The following is a 21,663-nucleotide window of genomic DNA, read 5'->3' as shown; positions in this document are numbered from 1 at the left end:
TCTTCAGTAACATTAAAAAAAATTTCTTATATTACAACTCACTTGACCTTCCTTACCTAGTTCCTTATTTCTAGGCTATAAAAACACCCCTAGAATGATGAGGACATGTTTCTTTCCAAGGAACAGTCAAGTTCTTGCAGAGCTGAGGCCCTAGGGAGTGTGTCAGTGCCCAGATTTGCCAAGTGAGTTGAGGATGGACACAGTTCACTGTTTTATTATCTGCCATGCTCCGCTGCCTTAGGTACTGTTCCAGGCTAGGTATGATTTAAGTAAACTTTACCTGATTGTTAAACTATTTTTAAAAAATTAGATGTTAGGTAGATAAAAATATTTATGGAATATGTGTAAGCTATAAGGAGTAACAGTACATGAACACCTGCGTGCCCACCACTCAGGCTAAGAGAAAGGACGTTTGGTCTGCCTGTGCCCCTCCCTGGCGCCGTCCCGGCTCTTTGTCCGTTAGAGGTACCAGCATCTCAGTTCTCAGTCCACACCCTGCTTTTCTCTGTAGTTTTACCATGTTCGTATCCCTAAATCACAGACTGCTTAGCTTTGCTGGGTTTTGAACTTTATCTGAATGTTACCGCACTGCATGTATTTTTGTGACTTGTCTTTTCACATTGCATCCAAGATCTGGAATCACAAAGATTTCAAGAGTCCTCTCTGGGATGCGTGGCCGCAGCTCACTCACGTTCGCTCCAGTATCGCATCCAGGCCATAAATACTCCTCAGTCTCTGTACCCACTCCTTTGATGGGCTTCTGGGTTGTTTTCAGTTATTACAGATTTTGCTGCTTCAACAGTCTTGTTAAATTCGTTTTTAAAACCAGTGATCAGGAGGACTCATTTAATCAGTTCTTCTGTGAAAAAGCATAGTCTTAGAGCTTAATGAAAATTAATAACTATTCCTTGCACAGATACAGTTTTCATTTGGGGGCACACACTACCTATTAAATGGGTTTATTTTTCATTGCTTTTAGGGTTAAATTTTTTTCCAGAATTGACAATGATATATGTATTTTTTTTCCTAAGTGAATCAAAGCATTTATTATAAAAAAAAAATCACTGGAAAAGGAAAGAACTCTGCCCAATTTTACAATGAAGGTTTTGTAAATATTTTGATAAACAAAATTGAAAAGACTAATTTTCATTTGAATGTGAAGTACTTTCTTCTCTAAGTTAAACATTAAGTAAGCTTTTGTCATCCAGAGCAACAGGCAGTATTGCATTATGTAGGTAAGATGGTCTTTGCCTACTCCTGATTATTTGTAGTCTAGAAAATAAATTTAAAAAATTTTTTCAACTTAAAAAGATAGGCCTTGGAAAGCATTTGAAATCATTTACAGAGTTGTGCCAGGGCACAAAGGTTTAAAGTGGGTAAGGCTCCAGATCCACTCAGCTGGTTTTGCCTGGGAAGAAGACCAAAGCTCAGAGTAATTCAATCACGTAACCGCAGTCACAGAGACCTGCCGTGCCTTCCATGTGTTAATTTATTTTTTTTATTGAAGGGTAGCCAGTTGACAGTGTTGTGGTAATTTCTGATGTACAGCATAGTGATTCAGTTATACACATATATATTCCTTTTCATGTTGTTTTTCATTCTAGGCCATTATAAGGTATTGAATACAGTTCCCTGTGCTCTACAGTATAAACTTGTTTGTATATTTTATATACAGTAATGTGTATCTGCTAATCCTAAATTCCTAATTTCCGCCTCCCCACTCCCTTTTCTCCCCGGTAACCATGTCTGTGAGTCTGTTCATGTTTTGTGAATAAGTTCATTTGTGTCACTTTTTTTAAGATTCCACATTTAAGTGGTATCATATAGTTTTTCTCTTTCTCTGGCTTACATCACTTAGTTTGACAACCTCCAGGTCCACCCGTGTTGCTGCAAATGGCATTATTTTATTCTTTTTCATGTGCCATGCCTTTGAAATTCAACTTCTTTAAAATAGCTCTATGATTGTCTAGTTTTATTTCCAAATGAGAAGCCACAGCTACTTTTCCTAATGATTTCTTTTTCTTTTTTTTTTTGGCTTCAGTGTCTTCAATTATTTAGCGTCCTTTAAAGAAGACCGCTAATACACTCTGTCACGACAGTTTGGGGTTTGATTTCCTGCCGTGGCTTGTCCGCACCCTGCGCACTGCGCCGACCTGCAGGGACTGGCCCGCAGCGCCTGCTGCCCGGCGGGGACGAGGCCTCCTGCCCGCGACCCGCGGCCGCGGCGCTGCTCGGGGCCCTGCTGTCGTGGGTCGTGGGGACTGGGGTGGCCGCGCGCGCGGGGCGGTGGCGGCTGGTGCCCCGGGCGGCCCTGGGCTTTCCCTCCGCAGGAAGCGGCAGCTTTGCAGGGGCGACCTTAATGAGGTCACCGGGATTAGGCCGTGCGTTTGGGGCTGGGTGTGAGGCTTTTCATGTCCCTGGAATCTCCCCGGCCGCCCGGCCGGCCTGAAATAGCCCTGCTTGGGCGCAGAAGAAATGCAGCCTCATCCTCGGGAGCGGGCCAGCTCCGCGTCTGCGGGGTGGGAGGTGGGCTCTGACTCTCTCCGCCTTTAAGGAGAATCTCTGAAAGCTTAGGAGTCGGATTGAAAAACCTGATGGGAACGGCACTGGCCGTGGGGCCGCGTCGTGGAGGCTGAGTTCGCAGCGCTGCTACTGTCCCGGTGACTTGGGACCAGCCCTGTGCTTTGCTGGGCCTCTCCTTTTCCGTGGGGAAGTAGGTGTAAAAACACGAAGCTCGTGGGTTTGCCATGGAGGTCGAATGGGCTAGATCTCCTGAATCTTTTATGGGCACAGGACTTCACCTCTGAAATATATTTAAGAAAAAAGAGAAAAAAGAAAAGAAAAGAAAAAAGAATCCAGGAAGAGGGTATATAGTTCAGCCATGGAGTGTGTGCCTAGCAAACACGAGGTCCTGGGCCCAGTCCCTCCATTAAATCTATCAATCAATCTTAATTACCCCCTCCCCCCAAATACAGTGCTGTATGTCAATTATATCTCCATTAAAAAAAAAGGGAGGGAAAAAATTGAAAAAAAGAGAGAGAGAGAGAAAAGGAATCCTACATTTCCTCATGTCTGCATCAGAAAGCCAGGAACACATCTGTGAAAAGCCGGAGATACAGTGATGGCTGGAGTCACAGCCTGCCCAGCATGTCTTTACTCATTTGTCTTACTGTTAGAATGTGTTTCTCTGTTTCTCAGCTTTCCGCACTTCCTCCACACAGTTGAACCTTCTCCTGTCCAGGAACCACCCCGATGCTACACCTGCAGTTTCCAGATGTTGCTGTTCCTCCCACACCCACTTTGGTGGTGGTGGTGGTTTTGGGTCTAAGAATTTATAATCTGCAGCTCGCCACACTTAGCTAATAGACTGTATTATCTGGAATGGTCTGTTCTGACCGGAGAATCCTTAAATTGAAGGCCTTATTTATCTATATTAAATATCCACTGTTTTTTTAAATTCTCTGAGTTTGTGCTGGCTGTACTTCACCACGAGGGATAACAGTTCATTTCAAGTTAATCTATGAGACTAAAGTGTAACCGAGTTGGTGGCGGACCGCAGTTCAACGGCAGCTGTTAAACAGTGCATAGCAACTCCTCACAACGGCTTGAACATGAAAAAGAAGTCAGAGTAATAGAATATGCTGGAATTTGACGAGGACGCCGAGCGCTGCAGGACACGGGATGGAACTTGCAGTTGTAGACAATGGCTGCGCTTCCAAAGATCGGAGCCCCCAAGCCTTCAGCCCCTCGGTGCCCCAGGAGAAAGGCTGGTGGGATTACCAGCAAGGCTCCTGCACAGCTCGGGGAACGTTGCTCTCCGTTGTCACACCACTTGCCACGTTCCTGAACCATAAAGTTGATGATCGGTATAACTGCAGAACCTCTCAAAACTTTCAGAGATGAAAAGTGGTAAAAACTGAAAGAAGGTAAGTCACCTGGTGCACGTAACTGGTATCGAACATCTTTTCATGAGCGAATCTGGTCGAAGCTAGTGGATGTCGAAAAATGCCCTAAAAATGTTCATAGCATCATTTAAGAGTGTGGACCCATTTGGAAATAAAAATTATTAATGAAACGCTTCCTTTTTGTGCACAGGAAATTGTACAGATGGCTGTGATTTGGGGAGGATTTTATACGAAATCTGACTCTAAATAAAGTTTGTCAAAAACTTAGTGCCTGCATTAAAAACCTTAGTGAATTAAATCTAACCCTTAAATGATGGAGTGAGTCACACTATAAACTTTCTGACTAAAACAAAGAAAATCTAACAGCACTTACTGTTTCAACTAGAGTGCATTAATAAAAAAAATTACTGAGCACTTACCCCCAGGTATGATGGTGACTGAGCATCAAGGTTCTACCTTCACGGTTGTGGGAGGGAGAGGCAGACAAATACTTGTGAAGTGACCAGCGCAACACATTCCATGATGCTGGAAGGTGGGTGTGCCGAGGGGCACCTAACTTAGGCCGGGACAGGGGTAGCAATTAGGGCAGACCGCAGGTTGGAGAGGCAGGCTGAGGGCAGTGTTCTCACACAGCCAGCACGTTTCTAAAAGGAGTTCATTGTCCTGAAGTCATGAATATAACTGCACATTTTTTTTTGCTGGTTAAATCTTACGACCTTCAGGGTGAATATTTTTATCACCAGTCTGTATAAAATGTAGATGTCAAATCAAGTTAGTACAATATTAACAGCAACACTGTCTACAGTGCCTCTTTAGAAGTTGTGCTTTATGGAAAGCAAGCTCATGGTCACCAAAGGGGGAGGGGTGGGGGAGGGATAAACTGGGAGTTTGGGATTAGCAGATACAAACTGCTGTATAGAAAGTAGATAAGCAACAAGGTCTGACTGTGTAGCACAGGGAACTATATGTAACACCCTGCAATAAACCATAATGGAGAAGAATATGAAAAAGAACATACATACATATGTATAATCAGTCTGCTGTCCATCTGAAACTAACACAACGTTGTTCATCAACTACAATTAAGAAGAAAGTTGTGTTTTAAAAATAAACTTGCATGAACTCAGCCTCACACATGTGTCGTGGAAGGACAGTGCAGACCATTCGGGCGAATTACTGTTTTCTTTTGTTCTTCCCCTTTTCCTCTTTATTGCCTTGGAGGGTTAGGATAGTATCCATGTCTCTTGGTGAAGGTGGGGCTCTGTGTTTTACCAAGAGTGGAGGTTCATTTGATGTACTGAGTCTACGTTTAATTTTGTGATGAGCCCCCAGAGGGACAAGGGTGAGTTGTTTCACTCTTTTGAACTCTTTTCCTTTCCAGCAGAGATACTATGCTCATTGGTGAAGTACTTGGAGCTTCTTAAATATAACATAGCAAACTGAGGAAAATGCAAAGTATGGTTACATATGTACAAATGTTTGCCTGCTCCAAGCAGATGCCCAGTAAAGGTTTTCCTGAGGTAAATTTAATTGAGAATTTAACCATTCACAGTTCATTGTAAAATATTGAAATCCTGATTGCAACAGGTGAAAAAATATAGCACTGCTGTTCCCATTGGAATTTCAGAGCTTCAAGCGTGAGTATGTTCGATTCTGGTGTAGCCATCGTTTGGTTGGCTAAGTTCATCAGAGTCTGCATGCGAGATCAGGAATGTGCTAGTCTGCTTTGTACAGAACACAGTTCAGCACCATTTGCAAAAGCTGAGTTTGATTTCGTTTCAAATACTTGCCTTGTGAAACCTCAAGAGAGCCAAGTGGTCGTGGTAGGGTTTGTAGGCGAAGGGGGCTGCGTAACTCTGAGTTTTCTTGTCCTCAGAAAGGATAACTGTGTTTTCAAAGAAACACAGTGGCTCAGATAAAATCAGGCTGGATTACTTTAACTCCTTAACCTAGCTTTTCTTTTTTTAATGTTGGGGAGGGGGGAGGTAATTAGGCTTATTTATTTATTTACTTTTAGAGGAGGCACTGGGGATTGAACCCAGGACCTCGTGCATGCTAAGCATGTGCTCTACCCCTGTACTGTGCCCTCCCCCGACAACCTGCCCTTCTGGGTTGCAGTTCAACCCCAAGAATGTTTTCAGAAAGACAAAAAGCATAACTGCTTTTGTCGATAGCCGTTCAGGGGACATCGTACAGACCACCTCTGTGCTGGTCCGGGGCCAGCTCACGCCCACCTGGTAGATGAGCCCATTAGCACTGCATTTGTGACACGTGGCGCCTCCGCGCTGCAGGCTCTCTGGGAGTGTAGTTAATCAGACGGCTCGTCATTTGGATTTCTGTTCTCGCGCAGAGACTTTCCAATCAACCGGAGGGGTGAAGTGAGGGGACGAGTGATTCTGGAGCCAAGAGAACAAATTCAACTCTAAGCCAGCTGCCGCTTCTCCTGGATCTGGAGAGTCTGTGGTTCTGGGATTAGAATCATAGGCCGAAATGTACTCACGCTGGTCATCCAAAGCATCTTTATTTAGCAGAGGAGAAACAGAGGTCTGAGTCAGGGCAGAAGACATTCAACGAGCACCTACTCTTCGCCAGGCTGAGGGAGCAGCTGCAACAATGCGTTGTCCCCCCAAAGAGCTTACCGAGTAGTAACGTATTACAAGTCAGTGCAAACCCTGTGGAGAGGGCTGTGGATGGTCAGTGCGGAGGCACCGCGGGAGCACGAAGCAAGGGATTCAGCCCAGTCTGCATAGGAGGCAGCAGAGGCTGGCGAAGTTCTTATAAATGAGAAAACCCAAGCTGAATCTTAAAGGATGAATAAGAATTTGCCAGGGGAAGGAGACTCCTGGGGCGAGGCTGGGGGCATCCTGGGGTGAGGAGAAATATGCCCAAAGATGAAGTGGCTTGAGACAGCACGGGATGTGTCTGGGAACCGTGGGCAGCTCAGTAGGAATAGGATGTGACTGCAGAGAGCAGGTGCCGAGAGGAGGGGTTGGAAAGGAGGGGCCCGTGCCGGGAGATTGGTTCTATCGGCTGGGAAGAGTCATGGCAGGGGTCTTGGCAAGGGAATAACTATTGGATTTGGGTTGGGGGAGAATCATTATGGAGGGTGACCTTGACAGGGACAAGCCTGAAGGCAGGAGGACCAGTTAGGAAGCTGTTGACATCATGCAGGGATGAGGTAATGAACTCAGGCAGTGGTAGGAGAGGCCAAGGATGGAGCCCAGGGGGAACCCAGCACCTCATGGGCAGGAGAGAGTCAGGAATCTAAGCAAAGCCCTACTCAGAGAGAGAAAAGAAAAATCAGTGTCAGGGAGAGAATTTCAAAAGGAATGGGTGATCAGCAGTGTTGAATGTAGCTGAGGGATCCAATGGACTAAAGGCTGAAAGGTTTCCAGAGCAGTGGTCTGTGGCCCAGCAGTGCCAGAGACACAGTCTGGATGTGGAGACGATCGCTGATGACCTGGACACGTGGCTTTCATGGGAATGGCTGGGGCAGAATCAACATGGCAGACAACTTGGGAGTTAACGTAAAATGAGGAAGTGGAGGTAATATCCTCTTGCAAGAAACTTGGCCAAGCTAGAAAAGAGACATTGTTAGAGACAGACATGAGTCAGGAAGACGCTTTTGTTCTTTAGCATGGTGAAGACTTAAGCACCTGTTTTTTGGCTTAAAGGAGAGTAAGAAGATTGAGGTTTATGATAAGGAGGTAGATAAAGAAAAAGCACATATGTGAAAGACAGATCCTTCCATAGAAGTGTTTGAACAAATGTAAATGATTGTGTGTGGGATGAAGTGAAATGGTTGCTCCTCTGAGGTCCTGAGGCTTGGAGTTTAGTTCTGGATTTTCAAGGATTCTTTGGGAAACCTTGTGTGTTAATAACACATTGTGTGTTAATAAAAGCCTACAGCTTTTTAAGGCACAGATCTGGTTTGAAGTCCAAGTCCCTCACCATGAAGCGTGTCACTTGGGACAAATTATTCAGACACACTTGGCATTCATTTCCTCATTTCTAGAAAAGGCTTAATAATACCCACTATGGCAGTTTAACCCAGCAATAAAATGAGAAAGTGTGTGTGTAAACTCCTGGGTGTGGTGTCCAAGCAGACGTGATACAACAGCTGTTTGAAGGAATGAGGGAGTTGGGGTAAAAATCAGCCCGGGCTCGGCAGGCTGTTTGATACTGGAATGCTGCCGTCTGTAGTGCCCTGTCATTTCTAGGATTTTATAAAGAGAAAAACAAGCTATTTATGAAACGCTTTTATGAAGTTTAACGTTTCAGACGTTACCGGAAACATGTCACAATGTTTGTAAATACTGAGAGTTCAGTGGTCAGAGGATTAACCGGTTGATTACCTCCTTTTGTGACAATTTTCCAGTAGATCCTCTAAAGGAGAAATCAATCAATCAGTCAACAATTGCTAATTGAATGTCAGACTATGTGAGAGAACATTCTAGATGCTGAGGGAGACCCAAAACAAACAAGCAAACAACCACAAAAATCCATGAAGAGCTTCATGTCGGACAGAGACAAGACAGTCCAGGGAGAAGGTAATTCTGGCCAAGTCAGGAGCTCAAACCGTTCAGGGTAAAGAAGTTGTTCAGAGCAGGCGGAGAGCATTTGTAAATCACTTCTTCATGTAGAGGCACCATATTTGGAGAAATTGGCATTAGCCAGGACCAGCGGGGTCCTTGGATTGGCCACATCCTTGAGCTGCCACGGCTTCCCTGGCAGCTCCGGGCGTCACCAAGCTCTGAGCCCCGGGGCTTCCTCAGCCTCCTTACGGTTCTTAGTCAGGAGTGAGCGGGTTTGGGGTGGTCATCACCATTGGTCGCTTACTTCGAAATCTCTTCCTTTCCACTACTTCTTGCCTACAGAGTAGATGGTGGGAGAGACAGAAGTGGATGTAACAGGGCAGTGTTGCAACTTAATTTGTATCACGGCAGCTGGGGGCTTTCTGCATCAATTCTTGGATGTACTTAAAGGTGGTGTGACGTTTGCATCTGCCTCTGGATGTGATACCCAGTTCACCCATGAGGCGGCTCCTAGTGTCTCAGCCTTCATCCTTCCAGCGGCAGCCTCCACCTCGGACCGCGTTTCCTGACATGCTGTCCACCTTTAGCCACCGTGCTCACGGGCACAAGACTGTCCCTAGCTGGTGGTGACGTGGGAGGCCTGTCTCTGCTGCCACGTCTGGTTCTCATGTTTCCCGTACAACCGACTGGCATTTCCTGCTGGGGATCTGGTGTCGGACCGTGGGGGCCTGAACGTGAGAGCAGTAGCGTAGCCTCCTCGCCCGTTTCTCGCTCGATCACTCTTGATTGCTTCCCCTGCAAAGTAGGTTTGGGAATCACATGGCAACTTCAGCTTTTCTGAAGGCACAGCGTCAGGGCGAGGGCTGGGCTGCTGGACCAGATGCCCGTTCGCAGTAACGACTCGATCAAAGCTTCCGTGAGAGATCACCTAGTATCCATTCACCCTGAAGTCTTTGAGAAGGAGAACCCTGGAGACCCATAGCCACGCATGCTGACAGCGCCGTGCTTGTTACAGTTCTGAGAGCTGTCGCCACGTCCTGAAGTGAGCGCAGGCAGCTGGGAGAGGTCATCACGGGAGGCCGCAGGCTGTCTCGGGAACAATGCCCCATTCACGGGCTGCAAGGGCAGGCCTGTCTCGTGCCAACCAAGATGGTGCCAGGAATAGATGTCACTCCTCTTGTCTTGCTCCAGGTGATTAGAACCAGTTGAGAGGGTGACGCACAGCAGAGACCAGGAAGGACAACACAGAGGGCGTCCATTTCCCCCCCTTGGCCCAAGAGAGAAAGCAAGGGTTTGCCATTTGCCGGCTCCCGAGTCCCCTTGTAAACCGCTAGACACCTTTAGCTTATCAGCTTGACCTTTCGGGGCCCATCTCCCGCTGGGTTCAGAAACAACAGAGAGGCTACCTGCTCAGTGAGAGTGATGTTGTCTTAATGAAGCTGGTGGGAAATGCCTTTCTCTTTGGAGAACCTCGCTGGTATTTCACGTCTCCTCCCCAGGAACACACAAGGCCTGTCCATTTGGTGTGAGCAGTGAGAGGAGGCTTCCGACAGGTGCCGTTGGGAGCTTTCTGGTGGAGGAGGCATTTGGAGGGCACCAGGCTTGTTTTGATCTCTGCTCAGATGGAAGGCTTTAGCGTGCTCCCCTCTCAGGCTGGGGAGGGGACTCTTTGATCTCTCTTGCCTAATAGGCAGAACCCTCTTCTCTGTTTCCTCTAAGGACAAAAATAAACAGAGAAGCCGAGTTTGTGAACAGCTGCATAAACAATGCAATTGGGAAGTAGGCAAAAAAAAAAAAATCCGTGGGTTATATATACATTCGTACGTATATCCTCTTGATCTGCATTTTGCATCCCTGTGACCATCGCTTGATCTGAGAGAGATTTCCATCGGATGCAGTAAAAGCCAGTCCCTTAATGCTTCGAGGGGTTTAAGGCCTCAGAGCATTTGGGCAGAAGCATTTCTCTCCCCTGGACACACAGCAGTTCTGAGACATTCCAACTCTAATAATTCCGAGTGTAATAAAACAGCCTTCCTTCGTGTGCCTGCGGTAGGCTCCTCGCCCTCTGGTGGGTAGGAGACGGATGATTGTCTAGCAGAGGTGATGACTTTACGCTTAAGTCCTGTGCCCCTCCCTCCCAAACAGGTCTTTCTTTTGACAGCTGTCATTTATTTAATGGTGCACCATTTGCCAGCTCACAGGCACGAAGCTCTGGAGGGTCCTGAGTTTTGTCTCCTGACCTCTGACCAGTCTCCATCAGCTTTCTCTTTTGTCTGTCTCTTCATGGACACTCTTAGTTCAGGCCGCTGACCAGGGCTAAGGAAACTGTTTCCTAACTGCTACTATAACTTCATGTTTAAAGATGATAAAATTGTTTGGATGACAATACGAAATACGACAGGATGGAAAGCACACACGTTACCCTGTGGACTCTTGGGAGAACAGAGGAGAAACAGTGACTTTCCCGAGACAGCGGAGGTTCAACTCTTGGAAACCGTGTCACAGTCTAAGGCTAGTGTCTGGGTACCTTCCGTGGCCCTTCCTCCCTGACCTGTCCTGTAGGCTTTTGCCTTTATGCCTCTGTCACACAGCTCCCTCTGCCTGGATGCCTGCGTTCCTTCCTCCTGCCCATCAGAATCCTCTCTCTTAATCGGAGCGGCTCATGGCATCTCCTTCCCCGAACATTCCAGGCAGAAGTGTTCACTCCTCTTTCTGAATTTCCAGCATCCTTAGAATCCTTAGTCCACGTTTCATTGCGTGCCTGGCTTAACAGGTACCTTTGTATATTTCTTCCCTGTCTCCCTACTAGACTATGACTTCCAGGACAAAGGGTTTTAATTTTATTTATTATATTTTTTGTTGACTTATAAGTTGATTTACAATACTGTGTTTGTATCATTTAGGGTGGACAGCAAAGTGATTTGGTTATGTATATATTCCGATTCTTTTCCATTATAAGTTATTACAATATATTGAATATAGTTTCCTACACAGTGAATCCTTGTTATCTGTCTTATGTATAGTAGTTTGCATCTGTTAATCCCAAACTCCCGGTTTGTCCTTCCTCCCCCTCCCTTTCCCCTTTGGGAACCGTAAGTTTGTTTTCTGTTTCTGAGTCTGTTTCTGTTTTGTATATAGATTCATTTGTATTGTTTTTTAGGTTCCAGCTGTAAGTGATACTGTCTATTTGTCTTTCTCTGCCTGACTGACTTCACTTAGTATGATCATCTCTAGGTCTGTCCGTGTGGCTGAAAATGCATTAATTCATCCTTTTTATGGCTGAGTAGTATCCCATCGTATACATACATATGTACTATATATGTATACACACACACACACTCTACATCTTCCTAAACCAGTTGTCTGTTGATGGGTTTTTTTCCCTTCAAAGTATTTGTTACCTACAGAGCATAGCATAGTGCCTGGCGTAAGGTAACTTCTACATAAATACTTCATAAAGCAAATGGCTGGTACCAACCATGGTGGCCACACATTCACCCAGTATCTATCCCTCGTGCCCACTCTTTCTTTTTCCAACTGACGGGTATTGTTGACAAATAAGACCATAAGAGATTTAAAGTGTACAGCGTGATGAGTTGATACATGTATATATTGTGAAAGGATTCCGCCCATCCAGTTAGTGAACACATCCATCACCTCATATATTTACCTTTTTTTTTTTCCAGTAAGAACATTTATGTTCTACTCTCTCAGCAAGTTTCAGTTACACGATACGACATCGGCAGTTGTACCCGCCGTGTTATGTGTCACAGCCTCAGACCTTATTCATCTGATAACTGAAAGTCTGTGCCCTTTGGCCAACGTCTCCACATTTTCCCCACCTCCCAGCCCCTGGCAACCACCAGTCTACTTTCTGTTTCTATGAACCTGACTTTTTTTTTCTAGATTCCACCTATAAGTGACACCACACAGTATTTGTCTTTCTCTCTCTTTGTGCCCATTATTTTTTTCATTGAAGTAGAATTGATTTATAGTTTTATATTAGTTGTAGGTGTACAGCCTAGTGATTCAGTATTTTTATAGATGATCCTCCATTTAAAGTTATTATCTAACAATGCCTGTGTTTTCCTGTGCTGCGCAATAATATCCTTGAAGCTTATTTATTTTATGTTTTAGGAGTACCTCATTAATAAAAATCACAAAAGTGTCACTTACTTCTCACAATCATCCTATGGCGGTGGCATTACTTTTGTCCTCATTTCACAGTTTAGGGAGACGGGGCCCAGGGAGATTAAGGAATTCGTCCAGGACCACTCAACTGGTTAGTGGTGGAGCCTGACTCCAAAGCCCCTCATTCGTATTTCTGGGCTGTGCTGTCCCTTGGGTGTCCTGTCTGGAGAGACAAGGGGAGTGAAGACCTGTTTCTGCTTCTCAGGAGCTTGCTGGCCACAGGAGAGACAGTATGTCGGCGCAGCTGCCCTGCGGTGAGATGGGCTCGGTGGGGTGGGGGGGTGCCCGCCGGGCTGGGGAGCAGGGGGCTGGCGGGGCCGGTGTCCAAGGGGGGCTGTGAGCCGGGCAGATGCGGGGTTCTCAGCCATGACTGAATCTATGCCTCTCCCTTCTGAAGGTGTTAGTTCGCCTTCTGTGTTTCGTGGTAAACAATGGCATTTCCCCTACATGTTGGGATTCTTGTGGTTTCTATAGGTAGTCTGTGAAATGCATAAAAGATGATGAGAGGGAGATGGAGAGACAGGGAGGCCATGGGAGAGACTAAAGAAGTAGTGTCTGCAGGAATTTGTTAAAGTCAGGTAGAAAAATGTGACTGTGAGTTTCTGTTGTTTCCAAGTATCCAAGAAACACGAAAGAAGCACTGGGTGGGCCTCTAATGAGAAAAATTGACAGTGGTCCGTCAAAAGGATGTTCTAGGATTTTCTGGGCACACCGATCCATTCTTTCTCACGTTTGAGGGTGGACTCTCTGAGTCCGGGAGCTTGAGGGATGGGACCTGAGAGCCACGTGGTTCAGCCTCACACACGCTGTAGGGCCTTCCTTCCTCCGCAGAGTCCCCACGGGGGTCCAGCTCTGCCTGCGCACGGCCCAGGGGAGGAGGAACCCGGCAGCCCGTTCCTGGTTCTCATTTCACTCTCTGGGGCCACACGTTGTAAACCTAACTTTCCAGGTGAAGGCCCCTTCTTGTACCCCTGCTGAGTCACACTGGGCCAGCTCTCTGTGTCTTCACTGAGCAAAGCTATGAATGTAAACAGAGCACCTTTTGTGTAGAATGCTGTTTGCTGGGGATACAAAGGTGAGCGAGACACGGCTTTTTCCCTCTAGGAGTTCATAGCCTAGTTCAGTCCGCAGTTCTTGATGTCAGGCTGTTTCTGGTTACTCTGTCCCTGTCACTCTTTCCTGGAGAGTCAAGGCCCACTTAAAGGCTGGTTTCAGCAACGGGTCCCAGCACTCCCTGCACAGTCTGTGCTTTGTGCTTCTGTGAGCCAAGCCTGCGCTTGCGTTGGCTCTTTGAACTGTTATCAACCCACATCCCACCTTTCCCCCATCCTCACTCCACAGACAGCGGTTAAGCCAGGTGTTTTCTGTGCTGTGTGTATTGAAGTCATTTAGTCACTCAGTCAGTTGTGAGTACCTCTTGAATTTTCAGCAGTCTACTAGGAGTGCTTTCTAACACATACCGTGCTGGACTAAGATGCAGTTTTGAAATTGAGCTCAGTCTAGTAGGAAAGACACATAATTAAACAGAAATTACCAGCAGAGTGTGATTGTGCTGTGATGGAAATGCTTGCAGGATGTTACACAGTCACAAAGGAGGAGCATTTAACCAACCATCACGGAATGGGAGAGGGGAGAGAAAGATTGCTGGAAGAGATACAGAGAGTGACACACCAGAAACTTCTGTTTTAGGCAGAGGAAAACAAAAAAATAAGTCTGAAAAAACCAGAGAGCTATTGGTTGCTAAATTATGATTGGGAATTTAAGCCCTTCTAAGAGTCTGGAGCTGTATCCTTACATATATTTGGAAATAGTTTCTAGGTGCAGGTGGAATCTGAGTTTTGTCTTAGAGAATTGCAGAGAATTAATTTCAGTTTTATAATTTAAAAGGCAAACGAGGACATGCTTCTCCCCAGGCCCCATGCTCAGCACTTGACGTGAATTATCTTGTTCAGTCCCTGCAGTGACTGCTGAGCTACGTGCTATTATTCTGTCTTTTGCAGGTGGCAAAACCAAGGCTTATCGAGGTTAAAGACATTTGTCACAGGTCACACAAGGTATGCAGTGGTTGTATGGGTGGTGTCACGGCTCTCGAGCTGGCCTTACACCCACCATCTTTGGGACCTGCGTGAGCAGAGGGAGGCCAGAATGGGGCAAGTGTATTTATTTCTAGCACGTTGAGTGAGTAGCAGGTTAGGCCGAGTAGATCTTTGATGGGAACGGTGGGAAAGGGCACCCAGTTCAGTTGATCAGGGGTTTTGATGGCCATTACGTGAAATTTAACTTTGTATCTGGACCCAGAGAAGTCCTTGAAGGTTTTGGAGGCAGGGAGTGCAAGGATAAAAAGCATTTTTTAGGAAGACCTAAAAGCTGAAGACGTGGATACGGGTTCACAAGGTGTCTCGGTGGTGTGAAGGCGGAGGGGCCTGCCTGCACAAGGGCGGTGACGGAGGGGAAGGGTGGGAGGGTGGAAGGCACTTCTGAGAAGGACTGTGCTTTATGCCCAAGGATGGCAGGGCCTGTAGGACTGGACAATAAATACCTCAGCGGCTATTTTGGTTTCATCGGAGTCTGAATTTCCTTATGCTGCACTGAGGTGGGGGGGGCTTCGGAGCTGAGAATGTGCTTCCTTTGAAGAAAAAGGCCAATGGCAATTTTTCTGAAATTGTTTACCTTTTATGTAAACTAGCTCTCGGCCCGTGAAGCTTGTATGACCTTCGATTCATTCAGTTCAGTTCTGGATAGTATTTAATTCAGACCTGTGACTAAGCTCCTTTGCATGGCTCACCTCAGAGCTTCTGAGATAAAGGAATTATGTAAGTTCAGCCTTTCATTCTGAAGCAGGACTCTGGTCGTATTTCTCAGCTGCCAATAAGCCCAAGTTCCCTGTTTTCTCTTCTTTAATATTAATTACAGCTCCTAGCTTGGGTCCAGATCTTTCCTTAAAAACCCAAGACCTTTCTCTACTGAATGAGACCTTCTCCGAGTCTTGGATGGGAAACTTCTGATCGTTTCTTGGGCTTCCGTGTGCCATGTCAATACATGTGTCTTCGAGTCCTGTGTTGGCCTGGGTGGAGTGACCGCAGAGAAAAGCAGGGGACGGGTCGGGGTCTGCTTGGGGCTCTCCTGTGACTGTGTCCGGCACTGGCTTCAGAAAGACCCAGCATCTTGATTATGAGTATCCTGGGTGTGTGAAAATGCTACCTGAACGAGGTGTGGGAAATTCAAATGCATATTACTAATGATTTTCATAAGGGCTAACATGTTTGGGCCAAAAATAATTAGCGTGAACAACAGAGCTGTCAACCAGGCTCTGGAATAACGAGGTAGAAACTGATGAACAGACGCATTGTTCCTGTGGGCGCCAGCGTTTCACGATGACTAGTGCAGCATTGCTCATGTGTACCTGTGTTTACTGGTTACTTTATACCTGTATTTTCTAGTGATTTTACTTTTGATTTACTTTTAATTTTAATTTAATATCAGGCCTTTTATTTTAATTACAAAGTTAGATGATTCTGCCCCCGCCGCCCGCCCCATGATGAACCTTAGGAGAAGGAGAGGTTTTGGTGCTTTGTGACTTTCTCCTTTCCTTCCCTGGGACAGGCCTCGTAACTGCGCTCCTGATACACGTTTTGATGGTGGCGATGAGAACGATGTTTGAAGTGCTAGCATCGCCTCGTAAGACAGACCCTTTGATGCTTCCGTGACTTCATGGTGTGTGGCCGGCCGGCCAGTTGTTCCCCCTTGTGGCCCTTTTCCCCTTTTAGATCCAAAAGCACCAGGAAAAGCCTTGCACCTTATTTTTGTAGCTGAGCCTCCAGGATGTCCTAGGAAATGCCCTCCCAGAACTATTCCAGGCAGCAAGCCTGCCTTCTTCCAGCTGCCCCGAGATTTCAGGCAAGCGATGCTGGTTGCTCTGTGGAGCCCATTTGTTACAACTTGTATATTATGTGCCTCTCCCATCACCTTCAGCATCTCTCCTCTCTTATCAGGAAAGACCAGATGCTGGCAGACCATGTCCCAGATCATAGGGCATCAGGTTCTGGACCCTTCTGGCTCCTTCTTACAACGAAACTGTTCTGAGTCGTAAACTGAGGAGCAAACTTGTCCTTCATTGTGCAAGATATGTTTCGATGAGACATTTATCAAGACTTGGCTTAATAGACTCCTCTTCCCTCACCCCAACTCTGCTTTGTTCTCTTCCTCCTGCAGAAAAGAGACCAACATGCCATTTTAGGTCTTCTCTGAAGCGGTAGCTGACCCTAGATGTTTCTAAAGTCAAAGTGTGGCTGAAGTCCCACCACTTTCCCTGAAACTTCAGCGATACTGTTTCTTGAGACCGCTTCCTCTGAGCTCCAGCATCCCCTGGGCTCCCTTCTTAGGCTTCTGAGAGTCCACACTCAGAGAGACCTGTCCGGGGTCGGGGGTGTGGGACTTCTAGAAAGCTCCCTTGTTTCACCTTCTGTGGGAAGGATCGGATTAGACGGGGTGGCTGACCTCTGTGTGGACACCCCAGGGTAAGGCCTTCCCATCTGGTCTGCAGGCGGGTTCCGGGCCGGGGCTGGCACAGAGGAAGGATAAGGCTGCAGGTGCTTCTTAAATCCTAACCTGTGACTCTGAGTTGTGTCTCTTGTCTCAGTGCTTGGGTGTCATGCCGTGTCTGGGTCCTTGACTGATGGTGACGCTGGTGGTGGTTGTGGAGAGAGGAGGGTGAGGTTGGGGTGGAGGTGGGAACATTGGTTAAGAAAGAGCAGCAAATGTGAGTGTGCAGAGCAGGAGGAACAGTGCTGGGGGACGGAGAAGTTTGGCAGAACAGGCTTTTCCTACACAAAATTCCTTAGGATGGGGGGGTGGGTGTAGCTCAGTGGTAGAGCGCAAGGTTAGCACGCACGAGGTCCTGGGTTCAATCCCCAGTAACTCCATAAAAAAGTAATAATAAAAAATTTTTAAAAAGAAAGAGATTCCTTAGGAGAAGTGAGCTGGCTCAGTGTTTCTGAACGATTTCTTTGACTGTGACGCCCACAGAGTTTGAAACCGAGGATGGTCTAGGTCCTTGCTGGTTAAGGAGAACTTGAGGGGGCTGTCAGCTCCTGGCGCTGGTGTCTTGGGCTGATTATCCCCCCTTTGAGCTCTGACCAGCCAGAAGCCCTGATCAGCAAGTGAGCGGGTTAACCAGTGGTCACCACTAGTTTGTATTTAGTGACTTCCTTAGAAAGGTGACGCTTGACCCTGAGTCCAGTAAACGTCACCATGGGCCTGAAAACGGGAAAGCCCGACTGTGCCCTCCCGCTCCTTCGTGAACGGACGCTCGCCGCTGGGGCGCTGCTGGGGGGCTATTTTTGGAGGCTTTTGCAGTGTCCCGGGAGTATATCTGTCCAAGGTCTTTATTTGTACTTGAAACGACATTAAACACTCCTGCCGTCCGCCGGTCCTCTGCTGAGTCGTGGGACCATAATGAGGACACAGCAGATGCGAGAGGGACCCTGCTGGGCCCAGACTCCCTCTCGGCCCCGCTCCCGTGATGGGGAGACACTCCTACTGGGGCAGCTCTCATCGCGGGCTCTCAGATGTGTGACAAGAGGGGAGGGCCGGGTCTGGCCTGAAAGGCACTGGGCGGGCAGCAGGCGCCGAGGCCAGTGAGCGGAGCTCCTGCCTGCAGGGCCAGCTGTGTGTGCGCTCTTCTCACTGAGGCCGGAACGTTGCTTTTATCAAAAATCCTCTTTTTTGTGCCAAATCTAAAGAGCAGAGATAAATACCTTGCAGTTGTGGGAGGGAGGTGGGCCTGGTGCAGGATCACAGGTGCTGGTGGTTAGCTGTGCCCGGGGAAACCGGGCTCTGATGTTAACAGCGAGAGGGGAGATGCTCTGGACGGTGGACTGTGCTCGGCTGGGGCCCCCGTCGGGTAAGACCCGCAGCCGCACTGGTACCGCCCTTTCCAGTTCCTAACACTTTACATAAAGTGAAATGTATCAGTTATTACACTGACACTTGTCTGATTTTCCATTTTCTGATTAAATTTCTAAACCTTTTTTTTTAAATTGAGGTATATATAGTCAGTTACCATATGTCAATCATCTCTGGTGCACAGCACAATGTCTCCGTCATGCATATACATACATATATTTGTCAAAGCCTTTTTCTGATACTCATCTTATTAAATAGGCAAAAGAAACCCTAAATTTAAAAAATATATACTTACTTTAAAAACCTGTGTTTTTATAAATTGATATACTTCAGTTAAAAAATAAAGAATCTGTGCTTTTAAGTAATCTTGGTCAAATTCTACCCTGTGTTGTATTGACCTTACATTTTTTTCTGTCAATAGAATGACAACTTTTGAACCAATAGTCCTGAACTCAGAATCTAGCCACGAGAGAGAGAGTATTTATTTGTGCCCTCACAACTTCTCTGCAGCGTTTGTTAACTTGTTACCAGCTGGGGAAATAAATTTGACTAATTAGGGGAAACCAAAAGCAGGGTGGGTATCGATCTCTAGGAATAATGGTTGCAGGTTCCATAAAAATGCCTCTCTACTTTTCACATGGTCAGTGGGGACATGGCTCATGGAAAATGAGAAAATACCTGGGCATCTGGCTACAGATCCGAGTGCTCTGCCCGTGTGTACGGCGTGGTGCAGTTCTTTGGTCTCGGTAATCAGCTCGTTATTTCTGTGTTAGATGGGTTTCAGAAGGTCCTGTGTTGTTTCAACCCAAGCTGTTGCCCAGGAAACACAACTGTTTATGTTCTGTTCTTGCCTGGACTGAAACCATGGCGCCATCTTTCTTCCAGGCAGAGCAGAGCCTCCCCAGTTAGGACCACCTAGACCTTTCAGAAATCTGTGAGCCGCGCTGCTTTCTCTGTGTGAGGGAGTAGACGCAACTTTTTTGTGTGTCTTTATCTCTGTAGATTTAAATTTTCTACATTGAAGCATGTTGCTCCCTATTGGGAAAAAATTAATGTCATTAAAGAAGAAATAAAAATGCTGTATCCTCTGCCTGTCTTCTTTGGGAGGAGGAGGCCCCGTGACACAAAAATTCTGAGGCCTTGAGATAAGTATTAACTGTTCTTACGCAGCATGAACCAACGCCTGTGCCTAACTCACGAGCATACCCTGGAAGAAGCAGAGGGTGTTCAGGGGGCACGAACGGACCTCCACTGTCTGCAACACCAGACGGTCAGAAAGGCAAGTCCCTGAGAAGTTGTAGTTTCGAATTTTGGAAGGTAGCATATGACTATGCACATGGCCATGAGCAAAACAGGTTTCTGTTCAGGTTCCAGATACTTGCCGTCGTTATTAGATAATCTTTGTGAGCAGTAGGAGAGAGGTGTGTGCAGGGTCTGGCCCGGGGTGGTGCTCAGTACACTGTCCTTCCTTTGTGCCCGTCCGTCCCTTGCCTTGACATTGTGGGTGGAACTGAAGGGACGTGAGATTGATTTAGCAGCTTGTTGAGTCTCTTTGCTTTTGAAGAGATTGACCCTTTCCAAGAGCCTTACCATAAGGGGAGGTGTTTTTGTTTGTTTGTTTGTTTTTTTAATGAACAAGTCAATGTTTGTTGCAAGACATCGAGTTGTATAATATAATCAAATATAATACAGTCAAAGTTGTAACATAATCAAAGGTCTACCCTTACTTCCTCCTTTCTCCCTAACCTTGTACTAGTCCCGTTTAGGAGAAAATTTCCAAGCAGAAGCCTTTCTGATTGGCTGGCAGAAGTATCGTATAACTAGCTGTTCACCTCTGATACACAGAAGCTTCCTTATAAAATGGACCACATGATTACAGCCATTATAGAAAACAGTATGGAAGAATGGACCACATGATTACAGCCATTATAGAAAACAGTATGGAAGTTCCTAAAAAGGTTAAAAATAGGACTACCCTATGATCCAAGATTCCCACTTCTGGGTATGTATCCAATGGAAATAAAATCACTCTCTTGAAGAGACAGCTGCACACTCATGTTCAATGCAACATTATACACAACAGCCAAGACATGGAAGCAACCTAAGTGTTCACCAATAGATAAATGGATGAAGAAAATGTGAGATAAATATCTACATACATATTCCATATATAATGGAATATTATTCAGCCTTGAAAAAGATGAACTTTTTCTGTGACAACATGGACAAACCTGGAGGACATTGTGCTGAGTCAGACAGAGAAAGACAAATGCTACATGATCTCCCTTAAGGGTGCAGTCTAAAATAGTACAAGTCATAGAAGAGTAGTCATGGGGAGCTGATGGCTGGGGAAAACAGGGAGATGTTGGTCAAAGGGTACAAACGTTCACTTACAAGATGAGTATTTTCAGGAGACCTAATGCACAGCATGGGGGCTCTAGGTAACAATAATATATTGTATACTTGAAATTTGTGAAGAGAGTAGGTCTTAAGGGTTCGTACCAGGCACCGAGAAGGTAACCATGTGAGGTAATGGGTGTGTTAATTGGCTGGATTGTGGTAATCATTTCCCAGTGTATACATAGATCACATCATCAGGTTGTACACCTGTTAATATATAGTTTTTATTCATCAGTCATACTTTAGTAAAGCTGGAAAGAAAAGAAAAGAAGAAATTGCGAAAGCCCAGAAACTTCCAAGGTAATGTTTACCATGTCTTCTCAGACTGTTAAAATTGTGGTGCGTTTAACACTGGGTTGCAGGATAAAAGAGTTAACCATAAAAAAACATAGATCACACGAATGAGGAAAAAGAAATATCTGAGGCCAAACAATACTCAGCATTTTGGTGGCTCTTGCCTAGACAGGCACACAGTGATGTGGACGGAGCATTTGTTCCTGTTCCCCTGGAGATCTGAGCGCTGGTCCCAGTTCAGACATCGACTTTCTGTGCGACTTTAACACCTGATCCCATCAAAGGCTGGGTTAGAGAAGAGCAGTCTCTGTGTGTTGCTATTCAGTGTCCCACTCGCTATAAATCACATAGCCTCCAAGTCTTAATTGTGCATGGTGAGATTTATGCCAAGCGAGTCTTTTGCCTTTTACAGTTATGACCTGTATGACCTATGA

The 21,663-nt window shown here is 46.2% G+C and overlaps 1 protein-coding gene and 2 long non-coding RNA genes across 4 annotated transcripts in view; 2 read left to right on the top strand and 1 right to left on the bottom strand.

The window, feature by feature from the left end:
• The window catches only part of BARX2 (BARX homeobox 2), a 64,497-nt gene that overhangs the window by 16,920 nt on the left and 25,914 nt on the right, over positions 1 to 21,663 (top strand). The gene's annotated exons all lie outside the window — the stretch shown is intronic.
• LOC140691158 (uncharacterized) lies at positions 12,458 to 14,730 on the top strand. The gene is made up of 3 exons (XR_012066664.1): positions 12,458 to 12,885; positions 13,581 to 13,706; positions 14,632 to 14,730. It is a non-coding gene; the product is annotated as an uncharacterized lncRNA (long non-coding RNA).
• LOC140691155 (uncharacterized) lies at positions 14,778 to 19,564 on the bottom strand. The gene is made up of 2 exons (XR_012066662.1): positions 19,214 to 19,564; positions 14,778 to 16,837 (listed from the first exon to the last, which is right to left on the bottom strand). It is a non-coding gene; the product is annotated as an uncharacterized lncRNA (long non-coding RNA).

Source organism: Vicugna pacos, chromosome 33 (assembly GCF_048564905.1).
Source record: "Vicugna pacos chromosome 33, VicPac4, whole genome shotgun sequence".
Classification (NCBI taxonomy): Eukaryota; Metazoa; Chordata; class Mammalia; order Artiodactyla; family Camelidae; genus Vicugna; species Vicugna pacos.
This window is presented reverse-complemented; position numbering and strand designations above follow the sequence as displayed.